This window comes from Sorex araneus, chromosome X, assembly GCF_027595985.1.
Source record: "Sorex araneus isolate mSorAra2 chromosome X, mSorAra2.pri, whole genome shotgun sequence".
Taxonomy (NCBI): domain Eukaryota; kingdom Metazoa; phylum Chordata; class Mammalia; order Eulipotyphla; family Soricidae; genus Sorex; species Sorex araneus.
This window is the reverse complement of record NC_073313.1, coordinates 57,703,658-57,716,291: the sequence shown is the minus strand read 5'-3', so window position 1 is coordinate 57,716,291 and position 12,634 is coordinate 57,703,658. Positions and strand designations below refer to the sequence as shown.

The window sequence follows — 12,634 nt, the reverse complement described above, 5'->3', positions numbered from 1 at the left end:
TGGTCAATTTTGCTTAGTGACATTTGGTTCTGTAATTGTTGTCCAGATTAATATACAGATCATTCCTCTGAGGAAATTCCTGCCTTCCCCTTTCCAGCAAACCCTGCCTTCTCTCAGAGCTATTAACTCTTATCAATTCAACCATACTATAGTTCTTTCTGTTCTGTTTTTGGATATCATTTATATGGATATCTCATAGTAACTACTACAATAACTACATAGTAGTTACTATATCCAGTAGTAGCATATAGTAATTTAGAGCAGATCAAAGTGACAAATGGTAGTTTGAGCATAAGGTACCACTTATGCAAACTTAGAAAGCTTACTTTTAAAGAAAGTTTCTCATTTAATTTGGGTACAATTGGGAAATTTGAATATGGCGTGTTAGATGGGATAAAACATCATTGACATGGATAATTGGAAAGCATCAGTGGAAACAGCTGGAGGAGAATACTGTAAGCACATGTTGGAAAAGCATATATGCATAGAAATTTCTGGAAAAATCTATGCTCATTGTGTATTATTAGTGCTAATCTCTAGGTGCTGGGAATATGGTATTTCTCTTTGCTTATCTAGATCCTTATTTTTTCCTCAATATACATGTACTTCACTGTATCACTGTCATCCCGTTGTTCATCGATTTGCTCGAGCAGGCACCAGTCATGTCTCCATTGTGAGACTTGTTACTGTTTTTGGCATATCGGATACTCCATGGGGAACTTGCCAGGCTCTGCCGCCTGGCGAGACACTCTCGGTACCTTGCCAGGCTCTCCGAGAGGGGTGGAGGAGTCAAACCCAGGTGGGCCGTGTGCAGGGCAAACACCCTACCCGTTGGTGCTATCTTTTGTAATAAAAGTTTTGTTTTTGTTTTTGTTTTGGGGCCACACCTGACAGTGCTCAGGGCTTACTTCTGGCTCTATGCTCATATTTTATTCATGGAGGGCTTGGGGAACTATGTGGGATGCCAGGGATTGAACACAGGTCAGCTGTGTGCAAGGCAAGTGCTCTGCCCACTGAACTGTTGCTCGGCCCCTGTTTTCATTTTTTAAGACAAGAGTAAAGCCTGTGGAAGGTATTAATTATAGAAGAAAATGCTCCTCATTACCATGCTCTGGTAGAGAGGGCAGAGTTTGTGTATCAAAATTACATTGTCAGCTCTAGTACTGTGATATAGTATAATACCATCCCAGGTTTACCGGTGCAAAACTGCCAAGCATGAACAACCCACAGTAAACCACAACTGGAAGAGAAGGGAAATTAAAATAATAAATGAAAGATACAAGATACATATTTTAAATGTTAAAACCAGGGAACTGGGTGTGCACTATCATATGAGAAAGTGTGTGTAGGTGAAGAGAATATGAAAGGGGCCAGGGGTAAATTCAAAGAAACAGAGTTCAAGCCTTGTATATGAGAGATTCCATATTTGAACCTTGGCACTGCATTGCTCCTCAGCATCAGTGTCAGGGACCCTAGTGATCCTTGAGCACTGTGGTGTATGGCCCTGGTGACTCCCAGTACTATTGATTTGACCAGTATTGCATTATCTGGTCCAGTTTCAGATTTTTTTGGCCTGCACAACTGGGCATAGTATCTTTGGGAGTGGCCCCAGTGTCCTACAGCACAGCTAGGAGACCCTATCTCATTCTGCCTACTGATCCCAACCCAAGTACTTGCAAAGCTCTGGGTATTACAACCCAGAGTTGTAAGAAGTTTGAAATGGGATAATGGTCAAAAAGCCAAAGGAAAGGTTGCCAGTAATCACAGTTAGGGAAAATTAGGAGATTGTGAGGCTCTGAAATTCAAACTAAGAAAAGGCATTATTTGGACTGAAGATACAGTACAGTGGATAGGGTGCTAACCTTGCAGGCAACTTGGATTCAGTCCCAGCACCCTGTTTGATTCTCCCATGCCCTCCAGGGGTGATTCCTGAAAACTGAGCCAGGAGTAAGCCTTGAGCAATTCTGGGTGTAGAACAAAAACAAGAACAAACGAAATAAGTTCAGTTTTTAGAAAAGGTATGGAGAAGAGACTCATCATTAATAATTGTCAAATACTGCTGATGATTAAGATGGAGAATGGATTTGGATTTAACTAAGTGCAACTCATTGGAGTCAGCATATATGGAAAACTTCTTTTAAACAGTTTTATTTAGGTATTTATATTTTTAATCACACTTCTCATGCATACATCGTTCCAACATCGCACATACTGCCAGAGAGCCCACTTTCTTCACCAGTAACCCAAGGATTCCCATCTAAGCTCAGAAGAATCTTCAGTTCTGATGATTTTGACAAGTTGTTGTTTTCTTTTTAAAATTTATTTATTTTTCTTTTATTGAATCATTATTTGGAAAGTTACAAAGTTTTCAGGTTTAAGTCTCAGTTATACAATGCTCGAACACCCATCCCTTCACCAGTGCACATATTCCACCACCAAGAATCACAGTATAGCTCCACCCCGCCCCCCCACATCCCTAGCCCCCCATCCCACCTGTGTAACTGATAAATTTAACTTTACTTTCACTTTACTTTGATTACATTCAATATTTCAACACAAAACTCACTATTATTGTTTGGAGTTTCTCCCCCCTAAAGTCGGACCTGCTGAAAAGGAAGCATTTGATAATTTGTTTTCCATTGCTGAGAATGAAGAGATATGAGGTCGAGTGGCTGCACTAGCAGCCGCATGGTTTTGGATTTCTGTATTTTAGTAACTAAGTCCAGAGAAATATCTGCCAGAAATTGCATCATTGCAAATAAGTTGTTGTTTTCTAACCATGTTTCTTCTTTGCCCCAACATATGGGAGAGAGAGCTTTTTTTGTGGAAGTGGTGACACCTACATATATATATATATATATAGATAGATAGATAGATAGATAGATAAATTGAATGCCACAAAATTGTAAATTAAAAATTATTTTTCCAAGAAATACACCCTTTTTGAGGTATATAAATTTAAAGAATAATATTATGGATAATGCAGTGCTACTGCATTGTCACATGGCAGAGCCTGGCAAGCTACCTGTGGCGTACTCGATATGCCAAAAACAGTAACAACAATGGTCCTCATTCCCCTGATCCTGAAAGAGCCCCCAATGCGCCATTGGGCTATACTAGCAGGCGACAGGGATGAATGGAGACGTTATTGGCGCCTGCTTGAGCAAATCAATGAACAACAGGATGACAGTGACAGTGATTGCATTTTAGAGTTTACATGAAATTGGTAAATCCTACACATAAAATTTAATATGGGTGAAAAGAATTAAGAAAATTCAAAGGGGAATGTATGACTAAACCTATAAAAGTAGTGTGTTTTGTCCTAAAACTTTAATGTGTTTTATCCTAAAACAGTGAATTTTGGATTTATATTAGAAAATACTATATTATTGATCCTGAAAGCCTGACCCTGAAAGAGTCTCCAATGTGGCACCATTGGAAAGTACGAGTGAAGAGAGGCTTCTAAAATCTCAGGGCTAGGACGAATGCAGACGTCACTGAGACCGCTTGAGAAATTCGATAATTATATTATTGATACTGCTTAAGTGTCTGCATTAATAAGTAAAAGATTATAACAAAAATCTGGATGTAAAAAAGACCCTACTCAGCAGAACATTCAGTATAAATGAGATCTTATTTCCTTGTTGGAAATGTATAAAATTCCTTAGCAAACTAGGAGTAAATCTGCCTTACTTAATCTAATAGAGGACAATCATAAGTACCATGAATTTGTTCCATACTCAATGCCACATGCTGGCAAGTTTGTCTCGTCCTTCAGGGAAGCTCCTTTAACACTTATATCTCTCTCTGCTTTCAGTATTCGCACTCTGATTTTTGTCATCGTAGGTACTGTATGTCTTGGAGTTTCCCTAGTTGAATGTATTTTCGCTGGGATTGTTTGGGCCTCTTGTATTTGGTTGCCTGTATTCTTCAACTCTGACTGTCACTGTCATCACTGTCATTATCCCGTTGCTCATCAATTTGCTTGAGTGGGCACCAGTAATGTCTCCATTGTGAGACTTGTTGTGACTGTTTTTGGCATATTGAATATGCCATGGGTAGCTTGCCAGCCTCTGCCGTGGGGGCAAGATACTCTTGGTAGCTTGCCGGGCTCTCTAAGAGGGGGCGGAGGAATCGAGCCCAGGTCGCCCGAGTACAAGGTGACCATCCTACCCACTGAGCTATCGCTCCAGGCCAAGTTCTCTGACAAGTTCTTTTTTTTTTTCTTTTTGCTTTTTGGGTCACACCCGGCGATGCTCAGGGGTTACTCCTGGCTCTGCACTCAGGAATCACTCCTGGCAGTGCTTGGGGGACCATATGGATGCTGGGAATCGAACCCGGGTCAGCCGTGTGCAAGGCAAACGCCCTACCCACTGTGCTATCGCTCCAGCCCCTTGTTTTTAGTTCTTCATCAGATTTGCCTTCCTGGTCCTCAGGGACTCCAGTAATTCTTACATTGTTCCTCTTGAGTTTATCCCATAGTTCTGTGGTATACTGTTCATTTTTTTTTCAGTTTCTTTTTTCCACCTTCTTTTGTTTTCTGGAGGTTTTCTCCATCTCGTTTTGAAGCTTCTTGACTTCCTCAGTTGCTATTACTCTGTTGCTCAGTTTCTAATGAGTTTTATTTTGGGGCTGCACACCCGGCTGTGTAGTCTCACTTGATTGATTTGTTGTGCAGCTTATGGGCTCTCCTTTGTATATAAGTTCTTTATTTGATCTTACTGCATTCAATATTGTGTCTCTATCTTTGGATTTTGTATTTTGAGCTTAATGTTTCCTGGGGTTTTTCTAATTGGGTCTTCATTTTCACTGGAAGCTTTGGACCTCCTGCATTTTGGTGCCTGTAATCCTCAACTCTGGGAAGTTCTTATGGATGATTTAACTATTGTCTCTTCATCCCATTTGCTTTCCTGTTCTTCAGGGACTCTGGTGATTCTTATATTGTTCCTCTTGAACTTGTTCAGTAGTTCTCTGGCATGCTATTCATTTCTTCTCAGACTATTTTGAACTTTCTGCCTTTTCCTAGAGGTTTCCTCGTCTGTTGGAGTTCTCCCTGGCAACAGCCCAGTTCCCAGAGAAGTTGGGACCCAGGGTACTCCATACAGACTGTGTAATGTTGTAGATATCTCATCAATTCGCTCCTCATCTTGGAGCTCCTTGATCTCTTGCTCAGCTTCTGTTATCTTGCTGTTTGGAGCTTCTGCACTGTTGCACTGTCATCCCATCGTTCATCGATTTGCTTGAGTGGGCACCAGTAATGTCTCCATCGTGAGACTTCTTGTTACTGTTTTTGGCATATCGAATTCACTAAGGGGAGCTTGCCAGGCTCTGCTGTGTGGGCGAGATACTCTCGGTAGCTTGCTGGGCTCTCTGAGAGGGCGGAGGAATCAAACCCTGGTCGGCCACGTGCAAGGCAAATGCCCTACCCGCAGTGCTATCACTCCAGCCCTTCTATCGACCTTTTTATCTGACCTGCCATATTCTTCATTCTTGTCACTTCTGACTGTAATTTTTTTCATTTTGACTCATACTTTCTTGTGCTTTGCTGACCACTGCGGTATCATTTCTTTGATCTCATCATAGTGTCACTAAAGACATCCGAGGATTTGCTGGTGTTGTGGGTTTTTTTTTTTGGCGCTTTTTTGGGGTCACACCCGGCGATGCACAGGGGTTACTCCTGGTTTATGCACTCAGGACTTACTCCTGGTGGTGCTCTGGGGACCCAATGGGATGCTGGGAATCGAATCCTGGTCGGCCGCATGCAAGGCAAACGCCTGACCGACTGTGCTATCGCTCCAGCCCCTGGTGGTGTTGTTTTTGATGAAACTGTTTTTGCTCTTTGAGCATGGTGGGTGTCTAGTGTTTTTTCCATTGGTTTTCTAGTGTTCCCATGCTGGGATGAATCTTTATAGTTACCCACTCTGGAAGATACGGAGAGATTTAGCTAGAGGTAGCTCTCTCTCTGCCTGTCATTCGAAGAATGACAGGAAGATTGATTGTGAGCAGCATGTAATTTGTTGAGTAAGTTGCTTAAGTGGCTGAGCACTTCAGGAGCTGTGGTATAGGTACTTACTTTGTTGAAGGCTAGTATGGAGGCTGCTTGATCCCTCCCACTATGGAGGGGACCTTTCCAAAATAGGTCCAGTGATATCAGCCCGAGGCAATCCAGACCTGGGATGGTGGAGCAGCGCACAGAAGGTTTTAATAAGTCATATCTTACCATATTCATTTGTTATTTCTACTTGTTTCAGCTCTCATGCTTTCTTGTGCTTTGCTAACTGCCTATGCCATTGTTTCTTTGAGCTCAGTAAACTTCCTCATTATGGTGTCACTCCAAGTCATTTTTTGGTGGGCCACTCCCAACTTTTCCCATAGCTCACTCCTGGCTCTGAACTTAGGGATCATGCCTGGCAGGACCCGAGGGACCATATGGGGTCCCAGGGATCGAATCAAACCTGGGTCAGCAGCATACAAGGAAAGTATCCTAGCTGCTCTATACTATCGCCTAGACCTAAAGTCACTTTCTGAGGCTGTGCAGGGCTAATTGGTATTGATTGTGACTTTGATGTTACTGTTTCACTCATTGAACTTGGTGGACTTTTGTGTGTCTTCCTCATTTGTTTTCTAGTATCCCTGCTGTGCTGAGAGTGTTTGTAATTTGATCCCCTGGGAGACTCTGAAAAATTAGAACTGTGAGCTCTGAATTTTACTGGGCTGTTTACATTGGGGAGGTAAGGTGTAGAATCTGTTAGAACCTAGCTAGAAGGAAAGGGGTCTGCCTCCCATTTCTTTTTTCTTTTCCGGGGGGTGGGGGAGACACACCTACTGGTGCTTAGGAGAATATTGGGTGCTGGGAATCAAACCTGGGGATCCCTCAGGCAAAGCATTTCCTTCAACTCAGATTTTCTTCCATCTCTCCTGAGCCTGAATTTTTTTAGATTTTTACCCATTCTAATGGTATATTGGTTGTCCTTTGGTCGGGGTGGGTACCACCAGTAGTGCTCTGGGACTATACTGGCTTGATGTTTGAGGTCACTCCTGAGGGGACTTGTGGGACAAAACATGCTCCTCAGCCATTTTAGCCATCGCTGGCCTGGTTGTTTCTTATTTCCAAGTGTTCTTTGTATATTGAGTTTAGGTTATATGCATGAGAATCTTTTTTGTTTGTGATTTGTTTCTAATGTCTAGTTACAATTTCCTTTTAGGTGCCAGGAACATGGCTTGAATGGTAGAGCACATGCAAAGTACAGCCCTGGGCTCAATCACCAAGGCCTCCTAAGCAATGCTGGGAGTGATCCTGGCCCCTCGAGCTTCTCTGGGTGTGACCTCCTTAATAATGAATTTCCCTTAATACTTTATACTCTTGTGTTTTGGTTATGAAAGCCTATCTTGTATTTCCTGTTTTCGTAGAAGAAAATTTGTGAAAACTCTTGTATCTTACCATGAAGTATTAGGCTCTTGTCTGCGGGTTTACTAAGCTGTTGCTGTAAGTTAACCTTTCATCTTAGTGTTTTTATTAGTCGAGATTGGTTGGTTTCCATGTTACATCTTATTGTTCTACTACTGGGATGTCAGTGTTGTAGGTATTGGAGATGTTGCTCCAGAAAATCCAGAATTCTTAACTGAGCAGTCTGGCTGGAGTTAAATTTTTAACTGGGTGGCAGCTTTGGGGTGTGGGAGCGGCTGCCAGGGCTTGCTTTGGTTAGAAACCTACCCCCCACATCCAAGAGCACCCTGGTGTTCTCAGCTGGGATGGGTGTCTGAGAAAATTTGTGGATAGGTGATGTCTTTCAAAATTTATTTACATATCTCCAGAACAAGGCTGGTAAGTGAGCTTACATGATGATGATGATGGGGCATGGGCCACCTATATATATATATATTTAAATTAATTCATTTTTTAATTAATGAGTCACCGTGAGGGCACAGTTACAGATTTACACATTTTCGTGCTTGTGTTTCCCTCATACAAAGGTTTTTAAAATTTTGTTTCACACTTAACTTGTGTCAGTAATTTATTTCTGTTTGCTATGTGGGAGGCTTCCCATTTCTTTTTATAAAAAAGTTCAAGTTGAAATAAAAAGTATAGTTGAAATAATCTCTTTTTAAATGGATTTACAACTTGGCATCATTTAATTTTTATGTAGTCTAACTTATCTGTAGAGCTCTTTGTATCTGTGTGATTATCCCAAGTTCACAAAGATACCCTTTTTGTTGTATCCCCGTGAGATAAAGTTACAAAGCTTTCATATTTGAGTTTCAGTCATACAATGATCTAACACCCATCCCTCCACCAGCGCATATTTTCCACCACCAATGTCCTCAGTATCCCCCCCCATCTCACCCCTCCCCTTGCCTCTATGGAAGACAATGTCCCCCATACTGTGTCTCTACTTTTGGGCATTATGGTTTGCAATATAGAAACTGAGAGGCTATCACTTTTGGTCCTTTATCTACTTTCAGCACACAAAAGATAACTTTTTAATGCTTTATTCTCAAAGCTTATTTTACTTTTCACATTAAGATTGATTATATAAGGGTTACTGTTTGCTGAATTCTTGTGTGATTTTAAAACTTGTTTCTTTTACCCCTCTGTAAATTAATTGTTGTAGCTGTGGTCTTGATCAAGATTGATTTTTTTTTGGGGGGGGGTGGAGGGAGATCACTGCTTTATAGTTATGTACTATTCTTGCATTAGGAAGTCGATACTATCTAGCTATCTCTTTTTATGATACTCAGTGTATAGCTTCTTTAATTATGAGTTATAAAATGAGATTCTAATTTAGTCATTTCTTACTAATAAGCTGGCATATTTTTCTAAAGAGAAAGGAGCTTTCTAGTATTGCTTGGAAAAAACAGCTGCAGGAAATCAGCTCCCTTTTCGGTATTGTCCCTTGGTGCACTTTGAGCCTGTGTTTCTAAACACTTGGGAGGTCTATGCTACTCTCCAACAAAGGAAGTGTGTATTTGCTTTGGCCATTTGAAAGATTAGAATGGGCCAGCGTTCCTGCCATATTTTAATTTTGGCTGGGGAGAAGCATCACACCATGCAGTGCTCAGAGCTTAACTCCTGGCTCTGTGCTCAGGGATCACGTCTAGCTGGGCTCCAGGGACCATATGGGCTGCTTGGGGTTGCATCCAGATTGCCCTCATGTGAGGTAAGACTCTCACCCACTATACCATCTCTTCAGCCTCTCTGCTGCCATCTTAACTGGAAATTTCTATCCTTTATTGTAGGATAACATAGCCTCAGGTAGTTTAGGTTTATTGGGTTACTCCCGTTACAGTGCTCCTATTCCTCTTTGTTTATTTGTAGCTTCTTTCTTAGTGTTCTGTTGACTTGTAAATATTGTTTTTCTCTTCTTGAGTCCTTTGCATAGTTTATTCAGAGCAATGTCCTTTTTGTATGGACACAGGAAGACTTAGCAAATGCCATGCTTTTGTAACCTGGGAGTCATTTGACTCTACGTGATAGTTTCCTCCTGGGCATCTGTTCTCTCGACCTAAGCCTCAGCTGCCCTTACTTCCTAGCACCCCCAAAAGCAGGGTCCAGCTGAGGGACGAGACTACCCAGGGCAAGCAGTGAGTTGTGTGCTACCCTGGCATTGAGATGGGCCTGGCCAAAGTGCCTAATGCTTAACTATAAGCTAAGAGCTTGATCATGGACAAATGTTGTCATGATCCAAACAGTGATGACTAGATTTGGACCCTGCGAGGGTTAGGAGTGATTAATCTGGCCTGAGTGCTGTGGTCTGAGCCTGTGGCAAGATGTTGTCAGGAGAGCTGTCTTGCAAACCTCAATGTATCTCTTGCTATGTCCATGCAAAAATAACTAGTATTAAGATGTTAATGAGTGGAATGGGGAGAGAAAAAACCCTTAAGAGGCATTTTGCCTACTTGCAGTCAAGAAGGGCTTTGGACCGCCCCTAGGTTGTGTTCGCTTTGAACCTGACAGCCCTCAGGAAGGGCTTTCTTATGTTGATTTTGCTACCTGGCCGGGTGTAACCTAGGGGCAAGGGCGAGAGAGGAAAAAGGGAGGAGAGAAATGGAGAGAAGCTGCAGTTGATGCAGAGAGAGGCCCGAGGTGGGAGTGCGGGAGATGAGAAAGATTGAAGATTGAATAAACGGTAACTAATCAGCAACCAGCTTGGTCCTCGTTCTTCCTTCACCTGTCCTTGACCACTGGCCGTCCTGATCCAGTCCACACACAGCAGTTCCAGAGCACCGAACGCGGGTGGTGAGACAGAGCTGCCTGGAGAGCCCGCGAGTGCACTTGCCCCTTGGCGTGCTTTAGTTTTTTACACTTTTTTAATAACAAAATCTTTAAAATTTTTTTGTTATTTCACTATAATTTGTCTAAGTGTGGATGTCATATCTAACTTTATTCCAGCTTCCTATGACTATGGCTATGGGCAGGTTTGCCTTTCTCAGTAGAGGATTTTGCTTTGATTGTTATCTCTGCTTGCCTCCTCCCACTTGGGCCTCCTCCCTACTGAACTCTGAGAGTTAGGTCTCAGCTCTGGCCTTAGGTCTAATTGGGGCTGGGCATCTGCTTCCCGAGACCTGCTTTTCTATAGACCTCACTGCTCAGCTTGAAGCCTCTTCCATTTTATTGCTGTTTTATTGCCTTTAATTTAAATTTTTCCTGGAATTTTCCTCACTACTTTGACAATAGCAATGAAACAAAATTACTCTATATGATGTGTAGATGTTTTAGCAGAGGGATTTATTTAATTTGGATGCTAAACTTTTTGATATTTTATATAACGTTTATATATTGTGTAAATCTTGCAGCCCGTCATTTATCTTTGACACATGAATCTTAAGCTGTTTTTCCCCGTAACTGGAAACTTTTGATTGTCTTTTTTGCTGTTTTTTTCTACCTGGTAATTTTCCCCCTCATTGGAAATTCATGTATCTATGGATATTGACACTTCTGATTTTGTCACCCATTTTTTGGGTGGGGGGGCACATCAGGCAGTATCGAGGACTTATCCTTGGCTCTGTGCTCAGGGATCACTCCTGGCGGACTCAGGGATCCATATGGGATGCTGGGAATAGAACTTGTATCTGCTGCTTGCAAGACCAATGCAATACCTACTGTACTGTTGCTCTGGCCCATTATTTCTCTTTATTATTCCCTCTCTTCTTTTGACTTTGGTCATTTGTCTTACTTTTTTTTGGGGGGGTCACACCCGGCGATGCACAGGGGTTACTCCTGGCTCTACACTCAGGAATTACTCCTGGCGGTGCTCAGGGGACCATATGGGATGCTGGGATTCGAACCCGGGTCGGCCGTGTGCAAGGCAAATGCCCTACCCACTGTGCTATCGCTCCAGCCTCTGGTCATTTGTCTTATGGCAAATAGACATGAGTTTTTTATTTTGCTTTTTGGATCACACCTGGCTATGTACAGGGGTTACTCCTGGCTCTGCACTCAGGAATTACTCCTGGAGATGCTCAGGAGACCATATGGGATGCTGGGAATCGAACCCAGGTCGGCTTCGTGCAAGACAAACGCCCTACCCGCTGTGCTATCGCTCCAGCCTCTGGTCATTTGTCTTTTGGCAAATAAACATGAGTTTTTTATTTTGCTTTTTGGGTCACACCTGGCTATGTACAGGGGTTACTCCTGGCTCTGCACTCAGGAATTACTCCTGGAGGTGCTCAGGAGACCATATGGGATGCTGGGAATCGAACCCGGGTCAGCCGTGTGCAAGGCAAACACCTTACCCGCTGTGCTATTGCTCCAGCCCCTAAACATGAGTTCTTTATTTCAACAGTAATATTGGTTCTCATATAGCTGCTGCTTTTTTTCTTTTTCTTTCTTTTTTTTTTCTTTCTGGGTCACACCTAGCAACGCTCAGGGTGGACTCCTGGCTCTGATTTCAGGAATTAACTCCTGACGGTGCTCAGGATGCCATATGGGATGCTGTGGATTGAACTAGGGTTGGCCTCATGCAAGGCAAATACTTTACCCACTGGGCTATTACTCCGGACCCATACTTATTTTTCATATTACCTGTGGGATAAAATTGGTTTTTCCATTCTCCCTAGCCACAGGGAGCTTAAGTTTATTGGCCGACCGGATTCAATTCCCAGCATCCCATATGGTCCTCCGAGCACCACCAGGAGTAATTCCTGAGTGTATGAGCCAGGAGTAACCCCTCTGGAACACCGGGTGTGACCCAAAAAACAAAACAAAACAAAAAAACTAAGCCTTAATGACAGAACAGTTTCATTTTTTTTTCTTTTTTAAGTGATTTTTGAGCAAAAAAATATTTGTCTCATGCTCTTGTTAGGCTGATTTCATTTGGGAATCGGTTTTAGTAGTTTTACTTTTTTTATTTTACTTTTTATGTTTTGGGGACACAGCCAGTTGTGCTTGGGGACTTCTGCCAGTTCTGTGCTTGGGAGTGGATCCCGGCAGTTTTGAGGATTGAATCTGGGCATCCAGCATACAAAATCGTTCACTGGTCTAGCTTTTCATTTTTCGTGGCTTTATTTTTATCGTTACTGTGAGACTTGTTACTGTTTTTGGCATATCAAATACGTCACAGGTAGCTTGCATGGAGATGTTACTGGTGCTTGCTCGAGCAAATCGATGAACAGTGGGACGACAGTGCTACAGTGC

General features: G+C 42.4%; 1 protein-coding gene across 1 annotated transcript in view; it reads left to right on the top strand.

Moving 5' to 3' along the window:
- The window catches only part of VBP1 (VHL binding protein 1), a 49,858-nt gene that overhangs the window by 17,054 nt on the left and 20,170 nt on the right, over positions 1-12,634 (top strand). The window lies entirely within an intron of this gene.